The sequence below is a fragment of the Siphateles boraxobius genome, unplaced genomic scaffold (genome assembly GCF_051911475.1).
Source record: "Siphateles boraxobius isolate OS27281-9 unplaced genomic scaffold, OSU_SipBor_1 275, whole genome shotgun sequence".
Taxonomy (NCBI): domain Eukaryota; kingdom Metazoa; phylum Chordata; class Actinopteri; order Cypriniformes; family Leuciscidae; genus Siphateles; species Siphateles boraxobius.
In genome coordinates this window covers 95,120-116,704 of record NW_027508893.1, presented here as the reverse complement: position 1 = coordinate 116,704, position 21,585 = coordinate 95,120, and the positions used below count along the sequence as shown (strand labels likewise).

At 46.7% G+C, this 21,585-nt stretch overlaps 6 non-coding genes and 3 pseudogenes across 6 annotated transcripts; all 9 read left to right on the top strand.

The window, feature by feature from the left end:
- Positions 1-1,190: 1,190 nt before the first annotated feature.
- LOC143753183 (U1 spliceosomal RNA) lies at positions 1,191-1,328 on the top strand (annotated as a pseudogene).
- A 1,120-nt stretch (positions 1,329-2,448) lies between these two features.
- Positions 2,449-2,639, top strand: LOC143753189 (U2 spliceosomal RNA). Its single transcript, XR_013207609.1, has one exon. It is a non-coding gene; the product is annotated as a U2 spliceosomal RNA (small nuclear RNA).
- Positions 2,640-3,073: 434 nt separating this feature from the next.
- Positions 3,074-3,237, top strand: LOC143753312 (U1 spliceosomal RNA). The gene has a single exon (XR_013207681.1). It is a non-coding gene; the product is annotated as a U1 spliceosomal RNA (small nuclear RNA).
- Positions 3,238-4,357: 1,120 nt separating this feature from the next.
- LOC143753188 (U2 spliceosomal RNA) lies at positions 4,358-4,548 on the top strand. The gene has a single exon (XR_013207608.1). It is a non-coding gene; the product is annotated as a U2 spliceosomal RNA (small nuclear RNA).
- Positions 4,549-4,982: 434 nt separating this feature from the next.
- On the top strand, positions 4,983-5,146 carry LOC143753300 (U1 spliceosomal RNA). Its single transcript, XR_013207678.1, has one exon. It is a non-coding gene; the product is annotated as a U1 spliceosomal RNA (small nuclear RNA).
- Positions 5,147-11,723: 6,577 nt separating this feature from the next.
- On the top strand, positions 11,724-11,899 carry LOC143753268 (U2 spliceosomal RNA; annotated as a pseudogene).
- A 434-nt stretch (positions 11,900-12,333) lies between these two features.
- On the top strand, positions 12,334-12,497 carry LOC143753288 (U1 spliceosomal RNA). Its single transcript, XR_013207677.1, has one exon. It is a non-coding gene; the product is annotated as a U1 spliceosomal RNA (small nuclear RNA).
- Positions 12,498-19,050: 6,553 nt separating this feature from the next.
- LOC143753267 (U2 spliceosomal RNA) lies at positions 19,051-19,226 on the top strand (annotated as a pseudogene).
- Positions 19,227-19,660: 434 nt separating this feature from the next.
- Positions 19,661-19,824, top strand: LOC143753177 (U1 spliceosomal RNA). The gene has a single exon (XR_013207598.1). It is a non-coding gene; the product is annotated as a U1 spliceosomal RNA (small nuclear RNA).
- Positions 19,825-21,585: the final 1,761 nt, after the last annotated feature.

Below are 21,585 nucleotides of genomic sequence, written 5' to 3'. Positions count from 1 at the left end.
TATCCTTTTTAAAAACTTTTAAGTCAGATGTGTTTTTATTGCAAGAATGTGGTTTGCCCTTTTTAACAAATTACAGGAAGTGGGAGGAGATTTGGACCCCAGGATTTTCCATTTGGAGTGGGTCCAATTTTAACAAAAATGACGGTGTTGCTATTTTAATAAAAAATCCCAACCTTTTGGTGAAGGGCAGCACTGTGGTGAGGGACGGGCGGGCAATTTTAGCAAATCTGACTTTTTTAGGTAAGGATCTTAACATTTTAAATATGTATGGTTTTACTGAAAAAAATAACAGGTATGAGCTTTTAGAAGACTTGCAACCCCACATGCTAGGCAGGGCTCCCCTAGTGGTAGCAGGGGATTTTAATTGTGTATTATCAAAAAAGGACAGAAGGAGGGTAGGAGAGGATTTTAAGGTCGACAAGACATCGGTTTTATTACAAAATATAGTCAAAGATTTTAAGTTAGTTGACTGTTTTAAAACAATGCATCAAAGAGAGGAAGGCTTCACCTGGTTCAGTGGTGACGGTGCCAGAGCCTCTCGAATTGACTATATTTTTACCAGGGACCTCCCGCCGACCGATGCTACATTGACCCCCCTCTTTTTTTCCGACCACATGATGCTGTCTTGCACTCTTTCACTCCCCACGGGTGTGACTGCAGGGGGAGGGCTGTGGAAGCTGAACTGTTCCCTATTAGAGGACGAGGAAGTGGTTAGTGAGTATAGGGAGCAGTTCAGCCAATGGCAGACCCTCCAGGACTTTTACGACTCACGTGCACAGTGGTGGGAGATGGTGAAACAAAGGACAGGACGGTTTTTTAAACAAATTGGAAAAGAAAAAAAGAATAAAGAAAAAAGACGCATGATGGGGTTGCAAAAAAGACTGCAGAGATATTTTAACCTTTTAAACAATGGATTGGATTTTACAAATGAAATAAAAGAAGTAAAGAAAGAAATGTCAGATCTGTCTGAAACAAAGAGCAAAGGTGTCATTTTAAGATGTAGAGAAAGGGAGTTAGAGGAAGGAGAGAAGTGTACCAGGTATTTTTTTAAAAAGACAATAGCTCGGGGAGGGTCGATCAATATTTTAAAAACTTTTAGAGGGGGGGAAGTAAATACAACTGACCTGATTTTAGGGGAAATTGAAAGTTTTTACAGTAATTTATACGGCACTAAAGAGGTACACAATGGCATCTTCACCCAGTGGTTCACCCAGGGCGAGGCTCGGCCATTGCACTCCGGTTGTGCTGACCCCTGCGAATTCCCCAAATGTGGGAATCTCGACTGCATAATTTATGGTAGTGGGGGACTGCGTTCGCGCTCTCCCCTGGACACACTGGTTAAAAGAGCAGATTGTTCGAGTTCCTCTTCTTCTGGTAGTTAACGACCTAGGAAGTCCAGAGAATTGAACTGCAGTGGTTGATCGAGAGATGTAAAACTCTCAACCTAGGACCAGTCTGCAAAAGTAGGGCTGTTTTTTAGTTTATTTTTTTCATCATTCTTCAAATAATCTCCATTATTCAACCAGCGCTTTTATTGGCAGTAGTGGTCCTAGAAGCAAAGTTGTTCCGAATGAGGAGTTCTATCATGTGGTATGAATACCTTGTGCATGTGTGAAAAATCACCTGACATACAGTCGCCTATGGCCGTATTCATGTTGTTGTTTTTACTGTTTACAGCGCCACCAAGTGGCCAGTCGCCACATCCCTTTTCACCTGAGCACAGGCTGAGCCCGTGCACAGGTGTACCGACTTGGGTGTAATTGTCTCATTCCGTTGGAGAGTTATGGCCATTTAAGTAAAGCCCGCCTCGCCCACTCCCAACGTTTTGGCGTCCCGTCGCCAACGTGAATCGAAATTCCGACTTTTTTCCCCATCGCTGTCGGCAATCAGACTCCAGGGAATCTTTCTGCACCGGTTTGGGTCAGATCGGGCGAAAGACCTAGGACTAGTGTGCAAAAGTAGCTTTTTCACAAAATCCCAAATACCCGAAAATCTCGCCAGCGCAACCATCGAATCCGAGGCCTGCGTCTTGTTCGGCCCGAGCCAAGGATTCCGGTGATGTAAGACACTTGGGTCTGCGACGGACGGTTCAGGAGTTACGAGGCATTTCGTACTTCTGATCGCTGCAGCGCCACCTTGGGGCCGAGCCTTGGTGATGTTGTAGACCGGGCGGGTACTACCATCCCTCAAGAGTTTCAAGTCTCTACGACGTACGCTTTGGTCTGCCCGCTCACTTTTAGGGCAGAATGTTTGTTGGTCCAAAATCCCAGGTTGCACTCCAAAGTGTCGTGTTGTGCGCTCTGCTGTGATCCATTTTCGGTGTCAACAGTCAAGCTGAGCTTGTATTGCTGTGAGCTGAGCTTGTTTGTTGGCGACCTTTAGACCCTCTCGCCACGGCCCAGGTGGGCGTGGCCTTTGACGGCTCCCCCGCCTCTGCGTCATTGTGTCATCGCTTCTCGGCCTTTTGGCTAAGATCAAGTGTAGTATCTGTTCTTATCAGTTTAATATCTGATACGTGCCCTACCCGGGCACCATATATTAAATTGATTTTTGGAACTGGGAGATGGAAGAGGGGCTTGCTCCGTCCACTCCACGCATCGACCCGGTATTGCAGTACTTCTGGGAACGGTGCACCCCCAAAAACTGTGTTCAATGAAAGAGATGTTTTAGTCTTGTGTGGCAGCAGGTGTTAATGGAAGTAACGTATATTGCTGTGTATGGGTGCTTTAAAGGTGTTGTAGGTGATCATATGCTATACAGGTAATGGTGGTGTGAGAGGGAAAAAAAAACAATAACTCTGTTCTTATCTCGTTTAACATCTGATTCGTCCACTATCCGGTGACCGCGTATGAAATTGATTTTTGGCTCATGGATCCGGAGCATGAAAACAACATCATCCACAACAACAACAGCAAAAGAGCCCGACTCTGCAGGTTTTTGATGTCTCTCTCTTATCTCTTGGAGTTTTTACGAATGAGCTGATGAGTTGAATCAGGTGTGTGTTTGATTGTCCGACCGTTGGTGAGGATTGCGGAGAGGGACACGGTGCCTCTGACGGGAAGCCTGGGAATTCATACTTACCTGGCAGGGGAGACACCATGATCAGGAAGGTGGTTCACCCAGGGCGAGGCTCGGCCATTGCACTCCGGTTGTGCTGACCCCTGCGAATTCCCCAAATGTGGGAATCTCGACTGCATAATTTATGGTAGTGGGGGACTGCGTTCGCGCTCTCCCCTGGACACACTGGTTAAAAGAGCAGATTGTTCGAGTTCCTCTTCTTCTGGTAGTTAACGACCTAGGAAGTCCAGAGAATTGAACTGCAGTGGTTGATCGAGAGATGTAAAACTCTCAACCTAGGACCAGTCTGCAAAAGTAGGGCTGTTTTTTAGTTTATTTTTTTCATCATTCTTCAAATAATCTCCATTATTCAACCAGCGCTTTTATTGGCAGTAGTGGTCCTAGAAGCAAAGTTGTTCCGAATGAGGAGTTCTATCATGTGGTATGAATACCTTGTGCATGTGTGAAAAATCACCTGACATACAGTCGCCTATGGCCGTATTCATGTTGTTGTTTTTACTGTTTACAGCGCCACCAAGTGGCCAGTCGCCACATCCCTTTTCACCTGAGCACAGGCTGAGCCCGTGCACAGGTGTACCGACTTGGGTGTAATTGTCTCATTCCGTTGGAGAGTTATGGCCATTTAAGTAAAGCCCGCCTCGCCCACTCCCAACGTTTTGGCGTCCCGTCGCCAACGTGAATCGAAATTCCGACTTTTTTCCCCATCGCTGTCGGCAATCAGACTCCAGGGAATCTTTCTGCACCGGTTTGGGTCAGATCGGGCGAAAGACCTAGGACTAGTGTGCAAAAGTAGCTTTTTCACAAAATCCCAAATACCCGAAAATCTCGCCAGCGCAACCATCGAATCCGAGGCCTGCGTCTTGTTCGGCCCGAGCCAAGGATTCCGGTGATGTAAGACACTTGGGTCTGCGACGGACGGTTCAGGAGTTACGAGGCATTTCGTACTTCTGATCGCTGCAGCGCCACCTTGGGGCCGAGCCTTGGTGATGTTGTAGACCGGGCGGGTACTACCATCCCTCAAGAGTTTCAAGTCTCTACGACGTACGCTTTGGTCTGCCCGCTCACTTTTAGGGCAGAATGTTTGTTGGTCCAAAATCCCAGGTTGCACTCCAAAGTGTCGTGTTGTGCGCTCTGCTGTGATCCATTTTCGGTGTCAACAGTCAAGCTGAGCTTGTATTGCTGTGAGCTGAGCTTGTTTGTTGGCGACCTTTAGACCCTCTCGCCACGGCCCAGGTGGGCGTGGCCTTTGACGGCTCCCCCGCCTCTGCGTCATTGTGTCATCGCTTCTCGGCCTTTTGGCTAAGATCAAGTGTAGTATCTGTTCTTATCAGTTTAATATCTGATACGTGCCCTACCCGGGCACCATATATTAAATTGATTTTTGGAACTGGGAGATGGAAGAGGGGCTTGCTCCGTCCACTCCACGCATCGACCCGGTATTGCAGTACTTCTGGGAACGGTGCACCCCCAAAAACTGTGTTCAATGAAAGAGATGTTTTAGTCTTGTGTGGCAGCAGGTGTTAATGGAAGTAACGTATATTGCTGTGTATGGGTGCTTTAAAGGTGTTGTAGGTGATCATATGCTATACAGGTAATGGTGGTGTGAGAGGGAAAAAAAAACAATAACTCTGTTCTTATCTCGTTTAACATCTGATTCGTCCACTATCCGGTGACCGCGTATGAAATTGATTTTTGGCTCATGGATCCGGAGCATGAAAACAACATCATCCACAACAACAACAGCAAAAGAGCCCGACTCTGCAGGTTTTTGATGTCTCTCTCTTATCTCTTGGAGTTTTTACGAATGAGCTGATGAGTTGAATCAGGTGTGTGTTTGATTGTCCGACCGTTGGTGAGGATTGCGGAGAGGGACACGGTGCCTCTGACGGGAAGCCTGGGAATTCATACTTACCTGGCAGGGGAGACACCATGATCAGGAAGGTGGTTCACCCAGGGCGAGGCTCGGCCATTGCACTCCGGTTGTGCTGACCCCTGCGAATTCCCCAAATGTGGGAATCTCGACTGCATAATTTATGGTAGTGGGGGACTGCGTTCGCGCTCTCCCCTGGACACACTGGTTAAAAGAGCAGATTGTTCGAGTTCCTCTTCTTCTGGTAGTTAACGACCTAGGAAGTCCAGAGAATTGAACTGCAGTGGTTGATCGAGAGATGTAAAACTCTCAACCTAGGACCAGTCTGCAAAAGTAGGGCTGTTTTTTAGTTTATTTTTTTCATCATTCTTCAAATAATCTCCATTATTCAACCAGCGCTTTTATTGGCAGTAGTGGTCCTAGAAGCAAAGTTGTTCCGAATGAGGAGTTCTATCATGTGGTATGAATACCTTGTGCATGTGTGAAAAATCACCTGACATACAGTCGCCTATGGCCGTATTCATGTTGTTGTTTTTACTGTTTACAGCGCCACCAAGTGGCCAGTCGCCACATCCCTTTTCACCTGAGCACAGGCTGAGCCCGTGCACAGGTGTACCGACTTGGGTGTAATTGTCTCATTCCGTTGGAGAGTTATGGCCATTTAAGTAAAGCCCGCCTCGCCCACTCCCAACGTTTTGGCGTCCCGTCGCCAACGTGAATCGAAATTCCGACTTTTTTCCCCATCGCTGTCGGCAATCAGACTCCAGGGAATCTTTCTGCACCGGTTTGGGTCAGATCGGGCGAAAGACCTAGGACTAGTGTGCAAAAGTAGCTTTTTCACAAAATCCCAAATACCCGAAAATCTCCCCAGCGCAACCATCGAATCCGAGGCCTGCGTCTTGTTCGGCCCGAGCCAAGGATTCCGGTGATGTAAGACACTTGGGTCTGCGACGGACGGTTCAGGAGTTACGAGGCATTTCGTACTTCTGATCGCTGCAGCGCCACCTTGGGGCCGAGCCTTGGTGATGTTGTAGACCGGGCGGGTACTACCATCCCTCAAGAGTTTCAAGTCTCTACGACGTACGCTTTGGTCTGCCCGCTCACTTTTAGGGCAGAATGTTTGTTGGTCCAAAATCCCAGGTTGCACTCCAAAGTGTCGTGTTGTGCGCTCTGCTGTGATCCATTTTCGGTGTCAACAGTCAAGCTGAGCTTGTATTGCTGTGAGCTGAGCTTGTTTGTTGGCGACCTTTAGACCCTCTCGCCACGGCCCAGGTGGGCGTGGCCTTTGACGGCTCCCCCGCCTCTGCGTCATTGTGTCATCGCTTCTCGGCCTTTTGGCTAAGATCAAGTGTCTGGTCCTAGGGTAGAGACAGCGATCGCCTCTTGGAGGTTTTTCCGGCTTGGGTCCTTCAGTGACTTGAGCCCCAAACTTTTGAGAGGTACATTGATCCAGCTGCTTTTATTCCGGTTCTGTTTTAAGGTAAGACCTTTTTATCTATTTATTTATTTATTTATTGTTTTTTAAAGTTTTAGGCTGTTGGTGTCTCCACCATGTCGGCTGCCCGTGCCGGCATGAGGAGGCACCACAGCGTGCGTTTTTTATTCAAAGAAGTTGAGGGGAAGCTCCTGGGGATGTCACGTCTTGACTTCTCCAGGAAGCTGATCCAAAAAACTCTAAATTTTAAACCTGATGATCTGAATTGCATCGTGACTCTGCCCCTGAACAAAGGATTTGATGTTAGTTTTAGAGCGGTTTCCCACCTGAATGATTTCTGGCACAGATTTGAAGTAGCTAAATCCCAGCTGTCCATGTTTACTGTTGAAAAGCTCTCTGACAACACACTTAAAACTGTGATTGTTAGAATGTTTAATGAGACAGTGACTGGGGAGGACATTTGTGTCTGGCTGGGCAGATTTTGCACAGTTCGAAGCCAGCCAGTCAAGGTTTTAGATGAGGATGGTATTTGGACATGCTCCTGGCGAATTCCCATTAAACAATGGGAAGACGCTGGGGGCTACCAGGGCCTGAAGCATCTGCCTTCTATGATTGTGTTGGGTGAGAACAGAGGCTACATTCACTACCAGGGTATGCCCAAATTATGTAGAAAATGTGGAAAGTTTGGGCACTTAGCTGAAGCATGCCAGGAAATGATATGTGGGAAATGCAGAGAAATTGGTCATACTTTTGAAGAGTGTACCAATGGCAGGCGGTGCAACCTCTGTGGGGAGTCATCCCATCTCTACAGAGATTGCCCTAAAAGTTTTGCCAACAAACTGAAAGGCAACAAAATGGCCGCCCCACATGTGGAACAAACAAAAGAGCAAAGGAAGGAGGAGGCGGTCCCTGAGGTTTTGGCGGGAAATTCTATTTCCCAGCCAGCCTCAGGGAGTGGGCAGGAGGAAGGAAGTGGGGCGGCCACAGGGGCGGAGTCAAGTTTTAACAGCGAACAGAGTGAGGAAGCCGTTCCCCAACAAGAGAGAAGTGAAAACAAAATGGAGGAGGAGGAGGAGGATGCAACGGCTTCCTCACTCTACACCGTATCGGAGGTTAGTGTGGTGGATAGTGGGGGTGAATCCGAGGGTTCACTCCCCAATGCTCAGGTGCAAAAAAGGTCTGCGAGATCTCCTCTGCTTCAAACAGAGGAGAAAAGGCTGCGGGCATCGCATCGGCTAGATAGTTCCTCTTCGTTAGATCTAGACCGTATGTGGCCCGCAGAATCTCCCAATGAAGTCTCCTTTTTGCACGTTAAGCTTAGAACATCGTCACCGAAGGAGCCACAAGAGGTTCTCTCTGTGGACTCTGAGGCGGCGAGCATTTGCCCTCCTGATCCCAGTTTTTCTGGGGAAAAGGAAAAAGTGCTACATGACATAACATGATTTTAATGTAACTTTCTGCAGTCTTTTGGTTTTATCCTTCTATTAATGCTTGTATTTTTAACCATACTGCTCATGGCCCTCACTATCTCTACAATCAATGTGAGAAGTGTGAGGTCTACTTTGCGAGCACAGAGTGTGTTATCCTTTTTAAAAACTTTTAAGTCAGATGTGTTTTTATTGCAAGAATGTGGTTTGCCCTTTTTAACAAATTACAGGAAGTGGGAGGAGATTTGGACCCCAGGATTTTCCATTTGGAGTGGGTCCAATTTTAACAAAAATGACGGTGTTGCTATTTTAATAAAAAATCCCAACCTTTTGGTGAAGGGCAGCACTGTGGTGAGGGACGGGCGGGCAATTTTAGCAAATCTGACTTTTTTAGGTAAGGATCTTAACATTTTAAATATGTATGGTTTTACTGAAAAAAATAACAGGTATGAGCTTTTAGAAGACTTGCAACCCCACATGCTAGGCAGGGCTCCCCTAGTGGTAGCAGGGGATTTTAATTGTGTATTATCAAAAAAGGACAGAAGGAGGGTAGGAGAGGATTTTAAGGTCGACAAGACATCGGTTTTATTACAAAATATAGTCAAAGATTTTAAGTTAGTTGACTGTTTTAAAACAATGCATCAAAGAGAGGAAGGCTTCACCTGGTTCAGTGGTGACGGTGCCAGAGCCTCTCGAATTGACTATATTTTTACCAGGGACCTCCCGCCGACCGATGCTACATTGACCCCCCTCTTTTTTTCCGACCACATGATGCTGTCTTGCACTCTTTCACTCCCCACGGGTGTGACTGCAGGGGGAGGGCTGTGGAAGCTGAACTGTTCCCTATTAGAGGACGAGGAAGTGGTTAGTGAGTATAGGGAGCAGTTCAGCCAATGGCAGACCCTCCAGGACTTTTACGACTCACGTGCACAGTGGTGGGAGATGGTGAAACAAAGGACAGGACGGTTTTTTAAACAAATTGGAAAAGAAAAAAAGAATAAAGAAAAAAGACGCATGATGGGGTTGCAAAAAAGACTGCAGAGATATTTTAACCTTTTAAACAATGGATTGGATTTTACAAATGAAATAAAAGAAGTAAAGAAAGAAATGTCAGATCTGTCTGAAACAAAGAGCAAAGGTGTCATTTTAAGATGTAGAGAAAGGGAGTTAGAGGAAGGAGAGAAGTGTACCAGGTATTTTTTTAAAAAGACAATAGCTCGGGGAGGGTCGATCAATATTTTAAAAACTTTTAGAGGGGGGGAAGTAAATACAACTGACCTGATTTTAGGGGAAATTGAAAGTTTTTACAGTAATTTATACGGCACTAAAGAGGTACACAATGGCATCTTAGAGGAAGTTTTAGGGTTTTTAGATGAAAAAGTTAAGAGTCCAGATGTGCTTTTATCCCAGGATTTTAATCTTTTAGAATTGGAAAAAGCTTTAAAGGGTTTTAAGAAGGGGAAGTCCCCGGGCATGGACGGACTCCCCTTTGAGTTTTATCTGACTTTCTGGGACATTTTAGCACATGACTTACTTACAGTTTTTAAAGAATTTGAGACTCTTGACAGACTTCCAGACAGCTTTAGAGTAGGGATAGTTACATTACTGTACAAAAAAGGAGACAAGACTGACTTGAGAAACTGGCGACCAATCACTCTTTTAAATTATGATTGTAAACTTTTTAGTAAGATTTTAGCTACACGCATGTCGACTGTTTTAGAGGACGTAATCCACCTGGATCAAGCTTGCGCTGTGCCCGGCAGGAAGATCACAGACAGCCTGGTACTGATCAGAGACGCCATCTGCGAGAGACAGAAACATTAGGCTTGTAGTCCTAAATTTAGACTTTGAAAAAGCTTTTGATCGGGTCTCGCACCAGTACCTCCTTCAGGTACTGCAAAAAATGGGCTTTCCAGAGAGGTTTATAGCTTGGGTGGGACTGCTGTATGAGGGCTTAAGCAGCAAATTTCTTGCAAATGGGCATCTTTCCAAAGCTGTAAATATCCACAGCGGTGTCCGTCAGGGGTGTCCTTTATCTCCCCTTCTGTATGTGGCTTGTATTGAGCCACTGGCACAGATCTTGAGAAGGGATAAATGGATTAAAGGACTAGATATCCCAGGAACTGGTGGACTGACGGCGACCTGCGTTTTATATATGGATGACGTGACCCTTTTAGCGACTGACTTTTTATCAGTACGAAGAGCAATGGACTTGACTGACTGGTACGGTCGGGCCTCGGGCGCCAAGCTTAACAGGAGTAAGTCCGAGGCCCTGCTCTTCGGGCCGTGGGGCGACGTGGACACAGGAGGACTAGATTTGGATTTTAAAGAAAAGGATTTGAAAATTTTAGGAGTAAAATTTGACAGGGAGGGTGGAGGACCAGGAAACTGGACTGACATGTTAGGGAAAGTCAGACAAAGACTGGGCTTTTGGGGACTAAGACAACTGACGTTAGAAGGCAAGATTTTAATTTTTAAAGCAGTGATTTTACCACTAATTTTACTTGTCTGTTCTGTTTTTAGTCCCCCAAGACGATTCCTGGCTAAGTTGGAGAGGGCGGTATTTTATTTCCTGTGGGGGTCCAAGTGGGAACGAATCAAGAGGGAGGTCGTTAAAAAGAAAAAAGAGAATGGCGGGAAAGGCCTCCCAGACCCCCACCTGTTTTTAGGCAGCCGCTTTGCCGCCCTCCATATCCAGTATGCACTGACCCCATCCAGAGAACACAAGACAGCAGCCATGACCCGATTCTGGATGGGGTCATACCTAAGAAGTTTGAAAATTTTACCCATTGATCTTAAAAGTCCAGTGTCTTTTAATTTGTCAAAAGAGCATAGTTTTATTAAGAAATTTTTAAAGAAATATCTTTTAGAAACAAATGATGCCACTGTTTTAACTAATCACAAGTCTCTCGTCTCTCTTGTGCAGGATCGAGAATCGGTGAGTCCAGTTCCAGGCCTCACACTAGGTGAGGCCAAAGACGTTTGGAGGAACGCAGCCCACCCAGCTCTCCAGAACAGGCTTAAGGACCTGTCGTGGATGGTGGCTCATGAGATCCTCCCGGTCAGGGCGGTCATGCACTCCAGAGGCATGGCCAAAAACTCCACCTGCCCACGGTCCGGATGTGGTTCCCCGGAGACCGTTCAACATCTGCTCTGGGAGTGCGGCGCTGCGCGGGACCTGTGGGCCAAGACAGGCCCCCTGTTTTTCCCGTGCCTGCCAGCGGGTGGGGCCCAGGTGGACTATAAGCTCGCCATCCTGGGGGTGGGTCAGGGCTTGAAGGAGTTGACACCACCAACGTTTGCCTCGCTCTGGCTCACCCTCAACCACATCAAGGATGCCATCTGGGTCACCAGAAACCTGCTGGTGGGGAAACGCGTGACGGTCCCCCTCCACGCGTGCGAGCAGAGGATAACATCAACGCTGCAGGGTGGGCCGCACGTCGTTATTCGGATGGGGGGGCCGAGGTCACACGGAGAAGGTCCCGGCCGCCACCGTACCTGGCCGCCCGTAGATGCACCCTCACCACTCTGGCTACGGGAACAGCGGGCCAGCGGGCCGGAGGAGAGGGGATCTCCGCTGGGCACTGGAAGCGAGGAGTCTGGGGCCTGTTCTGGAGACCTGGAGTGAATGGACATTCTTGATAGGGACTCACCCTCGATCCTGTACAAGAGATGTTTTATTTGGCATATTTTATTGTTTTATTGTTTTATATTTGCATTCCTATTTTATTTTAATCCATTTTACCTTTACTTTAAAACAACACACAACATACATGGACTTTTACACAACACATCAACATAACTGATTTTTAACTGTAACTTATGTCCTTTTTGTTGTTTTAAGATATGTGCAAAAATGTGATTTTATAAGGAAAAAATGGATATTGAAAGAATGGAATGAAACAATGTGACAATAAACTTTTTTCGAAAGAAAAATCTGTTCTTATCAGTTTAATATCTGATACGTGCCCTACCCGGGCACCATATATTAAATTGATTTTTGGAACTGGGAGATGGAAGAGGGGCTTGCTCCGTCCACTCCACGCATCGACCCGGTATTGCAGTACTTCTGGGAACGGTGCACCCCCAAAAACTGTGTTCAATGAAAGAGATGTTTTAGTCTTGTGTGGCAGCAGGTGTTAATGGAAGTAACGTATATTGCTGTGTATGGGTGCTTTAAAGGTGTTGTAGGTGATCATATGCTATACAGGTAATGGTGGTGTGAGAGGGAAAAAAAAACAACAACTCTGTTCTTATCTCGTTTAACATCTGATTCGTCCACTATCCGGTGACCGCGTATGAAATTGATTTTTGGCTCATGGATCCGGAGCATGAAAACAACATCATCCACAACAACAACAGCAAAAGAGCCCGACTCTGCAGGTTTTTGATGTCTCTCTCTTATCTCTTGGAGTTTTTACGAATGAGCTGATGAGTTGAATCAGGTGTGTGTTTGATTGTCCGACCGTTGGTGAGGATTGCGGAGAGGGACACGGTGCCTCTGACGGGAGGCCTGGGAATTCATACTTACCTGGCAGGGGAGACACCATGATCAGGAAGGTGGTTCACCCAGGGCGAGGCTCGGCCATTGCACTCCGGTTGTGCTGACCCCTGCGAATTCCCCAAATGTGGGAATCTCGACTGCATAATTTATGGTAGTGGGGGACTGCGTTCGCGCTCTCCCCTGGACACACTGGTTAAAAGAGCAGATTGTTCGAGTTCCTCTTCTTCTGGTAGTTAACGACCTAGGAAGTCCAGGGAATTGAACTGCAGTGGTTGATCGAGAGATGTAAAACTCTCAACCTAGGACCAGTCTGCAAAAGTAGGGCTGTTTTTTAGTTTTTTTTCCATCATTCTTCAAATAATCTCCATTATTCAACCAGCGCTTTTATTGGCAGCAGTGGTCCTAGAAGCAAAGTTGTTCCGAATGAGGAGTTCTATCATATGTGAAAAATCACCTGACATACAGTCGCCTATGGCCGTATTCATGTTGTTGTTTTTACTGTTTACAGCGCCACCAAGTGGCCAGTCGCCACATCCCTTTTCACCTGAGCACAGGCTGAGCCCGTGCACAGGTGTACCGACTTGGGTGTAATTGTCTCATTCCGTTGGAGAGTTATGGCCATTTAAGTAAAGCCCGCCTCGCCCACTCCCAACGTTTTGGCGTCCCGTCGCCAACGTGAATCAAAATTCCGACTTTTTTCCCCATCGCTGTCGGCAATCAGACTCCAGGGAATCTTTCTGCACCGGTTTGGGTCAGATCGGGCGAAAGACCTAGGACTAGTGTGCAAAAGTAGCTTTTTCACAAAATCCCAAATACCCGAAAATCTCCCCAGCGCAACCATCGAATCCGAGGCCTGCGTCTTGTTCGGCCCGAGCCAAGGATTCCGGTGATGTAAGACACTTGGGTCTGCGACGGACGGTTCAGGAGTTACGAGGCATTTCGTACTTCTGATCGCTGCAGCGCCACCTTGGGGCCGAGCCTTGGTGATGTTGTAGACCGGGCGGGTACTACCATCCCTCAAGAGTTTCAAGTCTCTACGACGTACGCTTTGGTCTGCCCGCTCACTTTTAGGGCAGAATGTTTGTTGGTCCAAAATCCCAGGTTGCACTCCAAAGTGTCGTGTTGTGCGCTCTGCTGTGATCCATTTTCGGTGTCAACAGTCAAGCTGAGCTTGTATTGCTGTGAGCTGAGCTTGTTTGTTGGCGACCTTTAGACCCTCTCGCCACGGCCCAGGTGGGCGTGGCCTTTGACGGCTCCCCCGCCTCTGCGTCATTGTGTCATCGCTTCTCGGCCTTTTGGCTAAGATCAAGTGTCTGGTCCTAGGGTAGAGACAGCGATCGCCTCTTGGAGGTTTTTCCGGCTTGGGTCCTTCAGTGACTTGAGCCCCAAACTTTTGAGAGGTACATTGATCCAGCTGCTTTTATTCCGGTTCTGTTTTAAGGTAAGACCTTTTTATCTATTTATTTATTTATTTATTGTTTTTTAAAGTTTTAGGCTGTTGGTGTCTCCACCATGTCGGCTGCCCGTGCCGGCATGAGGAGGCACCACAGCGTGCGTTTTTTATTCAAAGAAGTTGAGGGGAAGCTCCTGGGGATGTCACGTCTTGACTTCTCCAGGAAGCTGATCCAAAAAACTCTAAATTTTAAACCTGATGATCTGAATTGCATCGTGACTCTGCCCCTGAACAAAGGATTTGATGTTAGTTTTAGAGCGGTTTCCCACCTGAATGATTTCTGGCACAGATTTGAAGTAGCTAAATCCCAGCTGTCCATGTTTACTGTTGAAAAGCTCTCTGACAACACACTTAAAACTGTGATTGTTAGAATGTTTAATGAGACAGTGACTGGGGAGGACATTTGTGTCTGGCTGGGCAGATTTTGCACAGTTCGAAGCCAGCCAGTCAAGGTTTTAGATGAGGATGGTATTTGGACATGCTCCTGGCGAATTCCCATTAAACAATGGGAAGACGCTGGGGGCTACCAGGGCCTGAAGCATCTGCCTTCTATGATTGTGTTGGGTGAGAACAGAGGCTACATTCACTACCAGGGTATGCCCAAATTATGTAGAAAATGTGGAAAGTTTGGGCACTTAGCTGAAGCATGCCAGGAAATGATATGTGGGAAATGCAGAGAAATTGGTCATACTTTTGAAGAGTGTACCAATGGCAGGCGGTGCAACCTCTGTGGGGAGTCATCCCATCTCTACAGAGATTGCCCTAAAAGTTTTGCCAACAAACTGAAAGGCAACAAAATGGCCGCCCCACATGTGGAACAAACAAAAGAGCAAAGGAAGGAGGAGGCGGTCCCTGAGGTTTTGGCGGGAAATTCTATTTCCCAGCCAGCCTCAGGGAGTGGGCAGGAGGAAGGAAGTGGGGCGGCCACAGGGGCGGAGTCAAGTTTTAACAGCGAACAGAGTGAGGAAGCCGTTCCCCAACAAGAGAGAAGTGAAAACAAAATGGAGGAGGAGGAGGAGGATGCAACGGCTTCCTCACTCTACACCGTATCGGAGGTTAGTGTGGTGGATAGTGGGGGTGAATCCGAGGGTTCACTCCCCAATGCTCAGGTGCAAAAAAGGTCTGCGAGATCTCCTCTGCTTCAAACAGAGGAGAAAAGGCTGCGGGCATCGCATCGGCTAGATAGTTCCTCTTCGTTAGATCTAGACCGTATGTGGCCCGCAGAATCTCCCAATGAAGTCTCCTTTTTGCACGTTAAGCTTAGAACATCGTCACCGAAGGAGCCACAAGAGGTTCTCTCTGTGGACTCTGAGGCGGCGAGCATTTGCCCTCCTGATCCCAGTTTTTCTGGGGAAAAGGAAAAAGTGCTACATGACATAACATGATTTTAATGTAACTTTCTGCAGTCTTTTGGTTTTATCCTTCTATTAATGCTTGTATTTTTAACCATACTGCTCATGGCCCTCACTATCTCTACAATCAATGTGAGAAGTGTGAGGTCTACTTTGCGAGCACAGAGTGTGTTATCCTTTTTAAAAACTTTTAAGTCAGATGTGTTTTTATTGCAAGAATGTGGTTTGCCCTTTTTAACAAATTACAGGAAGTGGGAGGAGATTTGGACCCCAGGATTTTCCATTTGGAGTGGGTCCAATTTTAACAAAAATGACGGTGTTGCTATTTTAATAAAAAATCCCAACCTTTTGGTGAAGGGCAGCACTGTGGTGAGGGACGGGCGGGCAATTTTAGCAAATCTGACTTTTTTAGGTAAGGATCTTAACATTTTAAATATGTATGGTTTTACTGAAAAAAATAACAGGTATGAGCTTTTAGAAGACTTGCAACCCCACATGCTAGGCAGGGCTCCCCTAGTGGTAGCAGGGGATTTTAATTGTGTATTATCAAAAAAGGACAGAAGGAGGGTAGGAGAGGATTTTAAGGTCGACAAGACATCGGTTTTATTACAAAATATAGTCAAAGATTTTAAGTTAGTTGACTGTTTTAAAACAATGCATCAAAGAGAGGAAGGCTTCACCTGGTTCAGTGGTGACGGTGCCAGAGCCTCTCGAATTGACTATATTTTTACCAGGGACCTCCCGCCGACCGATGCTACATTGACCCCCCTCTTTTTTTCCGACCACATGATGCTGTCTTGCACTCTTTCACTCCCCACGGGTGTGACTGCAGGGGGAGGGCTGTGGAAGCTGAACTGTTCCCTATTAGAGGACGAGGAAGTGGTTAGTGAGTATAGGGAGCAGTTCAGCCAATGGCAGACCCTCCAGGACTTTTACGACTCACGTGCACAGTGGTGGGAGATGGTGAAACAAAGGACAGGACGGTTTTTTAAACAAATTGGAAAAGAAAAAAAGAATAAAGAAAAAAGACGCATGATGGGGTTGCAAAAAAGACTGCAGAGATATTTTAACCTTTTAAACAATGGATTGGATTTTACAAATGAAATAAAAGAAGTAAAGAAAGAAATGTCAGATCTGTCTGAAACAAAGAGCAAAGGTGTCATTTTAAGATGTAGAGAAAGGGAGTTAGAGGAAGGAGAGAAGTGTACCAGGTATTTTTTTAAAAAGACAATAGCTCGGGGAGGGTCGATCAATATTTTAAAAACTTTTAGAGGGGGGGAAGTAAATACAACTGACCTGATTTTAGGGGAAATTGAAAGTTTTTACAGTAATTTATACGGCACTAAAGAGGTACACAATGGCATCTTAGAGGAAGTTTTAGGGTTTTTAGATGAAAAAGTTAAGAGTCCAGATGTGCTTTTATCCCAGGATTTTAATCTTTTAGAATTGGAAAAAGCTTTAAAGGGTTTTAAGAAGGGGAAGTCCCCGGGCATGGACGGACTCCCCTTTGAGTTTTATCTGACTTTCTGGGACATTTTAGCACATGACTTACTTACAGTTTTTAAAGAATTTGAGACTCTTGACAGACTTCCAGACAGCTTTAGAGTAGGGATAGTTACATTACTGTACAAAAAAGGAGACAAGACTGACTTGAGAAACTGGCGACCAATCACTCTTTTAAATTATGATTGTAAACTTTTTAGTAAGATTTTAGCTACACGCATGTCGACTGTTTTAGAGGACGTAATCCACCTGGATCAAGCTTGCGCTGTGCCCGGCAGGAAGATCACAGACAGCCTGGTACTGATCAGAGACGCCATCTGCGAGAGACAGAAACATTAGGCTTGTAGTCCTAAATTTAGACTTTGAAAAAGCTTTTGATCGGGTCTCGCACCAGTACCTCCTTCAGGTACTGCAAAAAATGGGCTTTCCAGAGAGGTTTATAGCTTGGGTGGGACTGCTGTATGAGGGCTTAAGCAGCAAATTTCTTGCAAATGGGCATCTTTCCAAAGCTGTAAATATCCACAGCGGTGTCCGTCAGGGGTGTCCTTTATCTCCCCTTCTGTATGTGGCTTGTATTGAGCCACTGGCACAGATCTTGAGAAGGGATAAATGGATTAAAGGACTAGATATCCCAGGAACTGGTGGACTGACGGCGACCTGCGTTTTATATATGGATGACGTGACCCTTTTAGCGACTGACTTTTTATCAGTACGAAGAGCAATGGACTTGACTGACTGGTACGGTCGGGCCTCGGGCGCCAAGCTTAACAGGAGTAAGTCCGAGGCCCTGCTCTTCGGGCCGTGGGGCGACGTGGACACAGGAGGACTAGATTTGGATTTTAAAGAAAAGGATTTGAAAATTTTAGGAGTAAAATTTGACAGGGAGGGTGGAGGACCAGGAAACTGGACTGACATGTTAGGGAAAGTCAGACAAAGACTGGGCTTTTGGGGACTAAGACAACTGACGTTAGAAGGCAAGATTTTAATTTTTAAAGCAGTGATTTTACCACTAATTTTACTTGTCTGTTCTGTTTTTAGTCCCCCAAGACGATTCCTGGCTAAGTTGGAGAGGGCGGTATTTTATTTCCTGTGGGGGTCCAAGTGGGAACGAATCAAGAGGGAGGTCGTTAAAAAGAAAAAAGAGAATGGCGGGAAAGGCCTCCCAGACCCCCACCTGTTTTTAGGCAGCCGCTTTGCCGCCCTCCATATCCAGTATGCACTGACCCCATCCAGAGAACACAAGACAGCAGCCATGACCCGATTCTGGATGGGGTCATACCTAAGAAGTTTGAAAATTTTACCCATTGATCTTAAAAGTCCAGTGTCTTTTAATTTGTCAAAAGAGCATAGTTTTATTAAGAAATTTTTAAAGAAATATCTTTTAGAAACAAATGATGCCACTGTTTTAACTAATCACAAGTCTCTCGTCTCTCTTGTGCAGGATCGAGAATCGGTGAGTCCAGTTCCAGGCCTCACACTAGGTGAGGCCAAAGACGTTTGGAGGAACGCAGCCCACCCAGCTCTCCAGAACAGGCTTAAGGACCTGTCGTGGATGGTGGCTCATGAGATCCTCCCGGTCAGGGCGGTCATGCACTCCAGAGGCATGGCCAAAAACTCCACCTGCCCACGGTCCGGATGTGGTTCCCCGGAGACCGTTCAACATCTGCTCTGGGAGTGCGGCGCTGCGCGGGACCTGTGGGCCAAGACAGGCCCCCTGTTTTTCCCGTGCCTGCCAGCGGGTGGGGCCCAGGTGGACTATAAGCTCGCCATCCTGGGGGTGGGTCAGGGCTTGAAGGAGTTGACACCACCAACGTTTGCCTCGCTCTGGCTCACCCTCAACCACATCAAGGATGCCATCTGGGTCACCAGAAACCTGCTGGTGGGGAAACGCGTGACGGTCCCCCTCCACGCGTGCGAGCAGAGGATAACATCAACGCTGCAGGGTGGGCCGCACGTCGTTATTCGGATGGGGGGGCCGAGGTCACACGGAGAAGGTCCCGGCCGCCACCGTACCTGGCCGCCCGTAGATGCACCCTCACCACTCTGGCTACGGGAACAGCGGGCCAGCGGGCCGGAGGAGAGGGGATCTCCGCTGGGCACTGGAAGCGAGGAGTCTGGGGCCTGTTCTGGAGACCTGGAGTGAATGGACATTCTTGATAGGGACTCACCCTCGATCCTGTACAAGAGATGTTTTATTTGGCATATTTTATTGTTTTATTGTTTTATATTTGCATTCCTATTTTATTTTAATCCATTTTACCTTTACTTTAAAACAACACACAACATACATGGACTTTTACACAACACATCAACATAACTGATTTTTAACTGTAACTTATGTCCTTTTTGTTGTTTTAAGATATGTGCAAAAATGTGATTTTATAAGGAAAAAATGGATATTGAAAGAATGGAATGAAACAATGTGACAATAAACTTTTTTCGAAAGAAAAATCTGTTCTTATCAGTTTAATATCTGATACGTGCCCTACCCGGGCACCATATATTAAATTGATTTTTGGAACTGGGAGATGGAAGAGGGGCTTGCTCCGTCCACTCCACGCATCGACCCGGTATTGCAGTACTTCTGGGAACGGTGCACCCCCAAAAACTGTGTTCAATGAAAGAGATGTTTTAGTCTTGTGTGGCAGCAGGTGTTAATGGAAGTAACGTATATTGCTGTGTATGGGTGCTTTAAAGGTGTTGTAGGTGATCATATGCTATACAGGTAATGGTGGTGTGAGAGGGAAAAAAAAACAACAACTCTGTTCTTATCTCGTTTAACATCTGATTCGTCCACTATCCGGTGACCGCGTATGAAATTGATTTTTGGCTCATGGATCCGGAGCATGAAAACAACATCATCCACAACAACAACAGCAAAAGAGCCCGACTCTGCAGGTTTTTGATGTCTCTCTCTTATCTCTTGGAGTTTTTACGAATGAGCTGATGAGTTGAATCAGGTGTGTGTTTGATTGTCCGACCGTTGGTGAGGATTGCGGAGAGGGACACGGTGCCTCTGACGGGAGGCCTGGGAATTCATACTTACCTGGCAGGGGAGACACCATGATCAGGAAGGTGGTTCACGCAGGGCGAGGCTCGGCCATTGCACTCCGGTTGTGCTGACCCCTGCGAATTCCCCAAATGTGGGAATCTCGACTGCATAATTTATGGTAGTGGGGGACTGCGTTCGCGCTCTCCCCTGGACACACTGGTTAAAAGAGCAGATTGTTCGAGTTCCTCTTCTTCTGGTAGTTAACGACCTAGGAAGTCCAGGGAATTGAACTGCAGTGGTTGATCGAGAGATGTAAAACTCTCAACCTAGGACCAGTCTGCAAAAGTAGGGCTGTTTTTTAGTTTTTTTTCCATCATTCTTCAAATAATCTCCATTATTCAACCAGCGCTTTTATTGGCAGCAGTGGTCCTAGAAGCAAAGTTGTTCCGAATGAGGAGTTCTATCATATGTGAAAAATCACCTGACATACAGTCGCCTATGGCCGTATTCATGTTGTTGTTTTTACTGTTTACAGCGCCACCAAGTGGCCAGTCGCCACATCCCTTTTCACCTGAGCACAGGCTGAGCCCGTGCACAGGTGTACCGACTTGGGTGTAATTGTCTCATTCCGTTGGAGAGTTATGGCCATTTAAGTAAAGCCCGCCTCGCCCACTCCCAACGTTTTGGCGTCCCGTCGCCAACGTGAATCGAAATTCCGACTTTTTTCCCCATCGCTGTCGGCAATCAGACTCCAGGGAATCTTTCTGCACCGGTTTGGGTCAGATCGGGCGAAAGACCTAGGACTAGTGTGCAAAAGTAGCTTTTTCACAAAATCCCAAATACCCGAAAATCTCCCCAGCGCAACCATCGAATCCGAGGCCTGCGTCTTGTTCGGCCCGAGCCAAGGATTCCGGTGATGTAAGACACTTGGGTCTGCGACGGACGGTTCAGGAGTTACGAGGCATTTCGTACTTCTGATCGCTGCAGCGCCACCTTGGGGCCGAGCCTTGGTGATGTTGTAGACCGGGCGGGTACTACCATCCCTCAAGAGTTTCAAGTCTCTACGACGTACGCTTTGGTCTGCCCGCTCACTTTTAGGGCAGAATGTTTGTTGGTCCAAAATCCCAGGTTGCACTCCAAAGTGTCGTGTTGTGCGCTCTGCTGTGATCCATTTTCGGTGTCAACAGTCAAGCTGAGCTTGTATTGCTGTGAGCTGAGCTTGTTTGTTGGCGACCTTTAGACCCTCTCGCCACGGCCCAGGTGGGCGTGGCCTTTGACGGCTCCCCCGCCTCTGCGTCATTGTGTCATCGCTTCTCGGCCTTTTGGCTAAGATCAAGTGTCTGGTCCTAGGGTAGAGACAGCGATCGCCTCTTGGAGGTTTTTCCGGCTTGGGTCCTTCAGTGACTTGAGCCCCAAACTTTTGAGAGGTACATTGATCCAGCTGCTTTTATTCCGGTTCTGTTTTAAGGTAAGACCTTTTTATCTATTTATTTATTTATTTATTGTTTTTTAAAGTTTTAGGCTGTTGGTGTCTCCACCATGTCGGCTGCCCGTGCCGGCATGAGGAGGCACCACAGCGTGCGTTTTTTATTCAAAGAAGTTGAGGGGAAGCTCCTGGGGATGTCACGTCTTGACTTCTCCAGGAAGCTGATCCAAAAAACTCTAAATTTTAAACCTGATGATCTGAATTGCATCGTGACTCTGCCCCTGAACAAAGGATTTGATGTTAGTTTTAGAGCGGTTTCCCACCTGAATGATTTCTGGCACAGATTTGAAGTAGCTAAATCCCAGCTGTCCATGTTTACTGTTGAAAAGCTCTCTGACAACACACTTAAAACTGTGATTGTTAGAATGTTTAATGAGACAGTGACTGGGGAGGACATTTGTGTCTGGCTGGGCAGATTTTGCACAGTTCGAAGCCAGCCAGTCAAGGTTTTAGATGAGGATGGTATTTGGACATGCTCCTGGCGA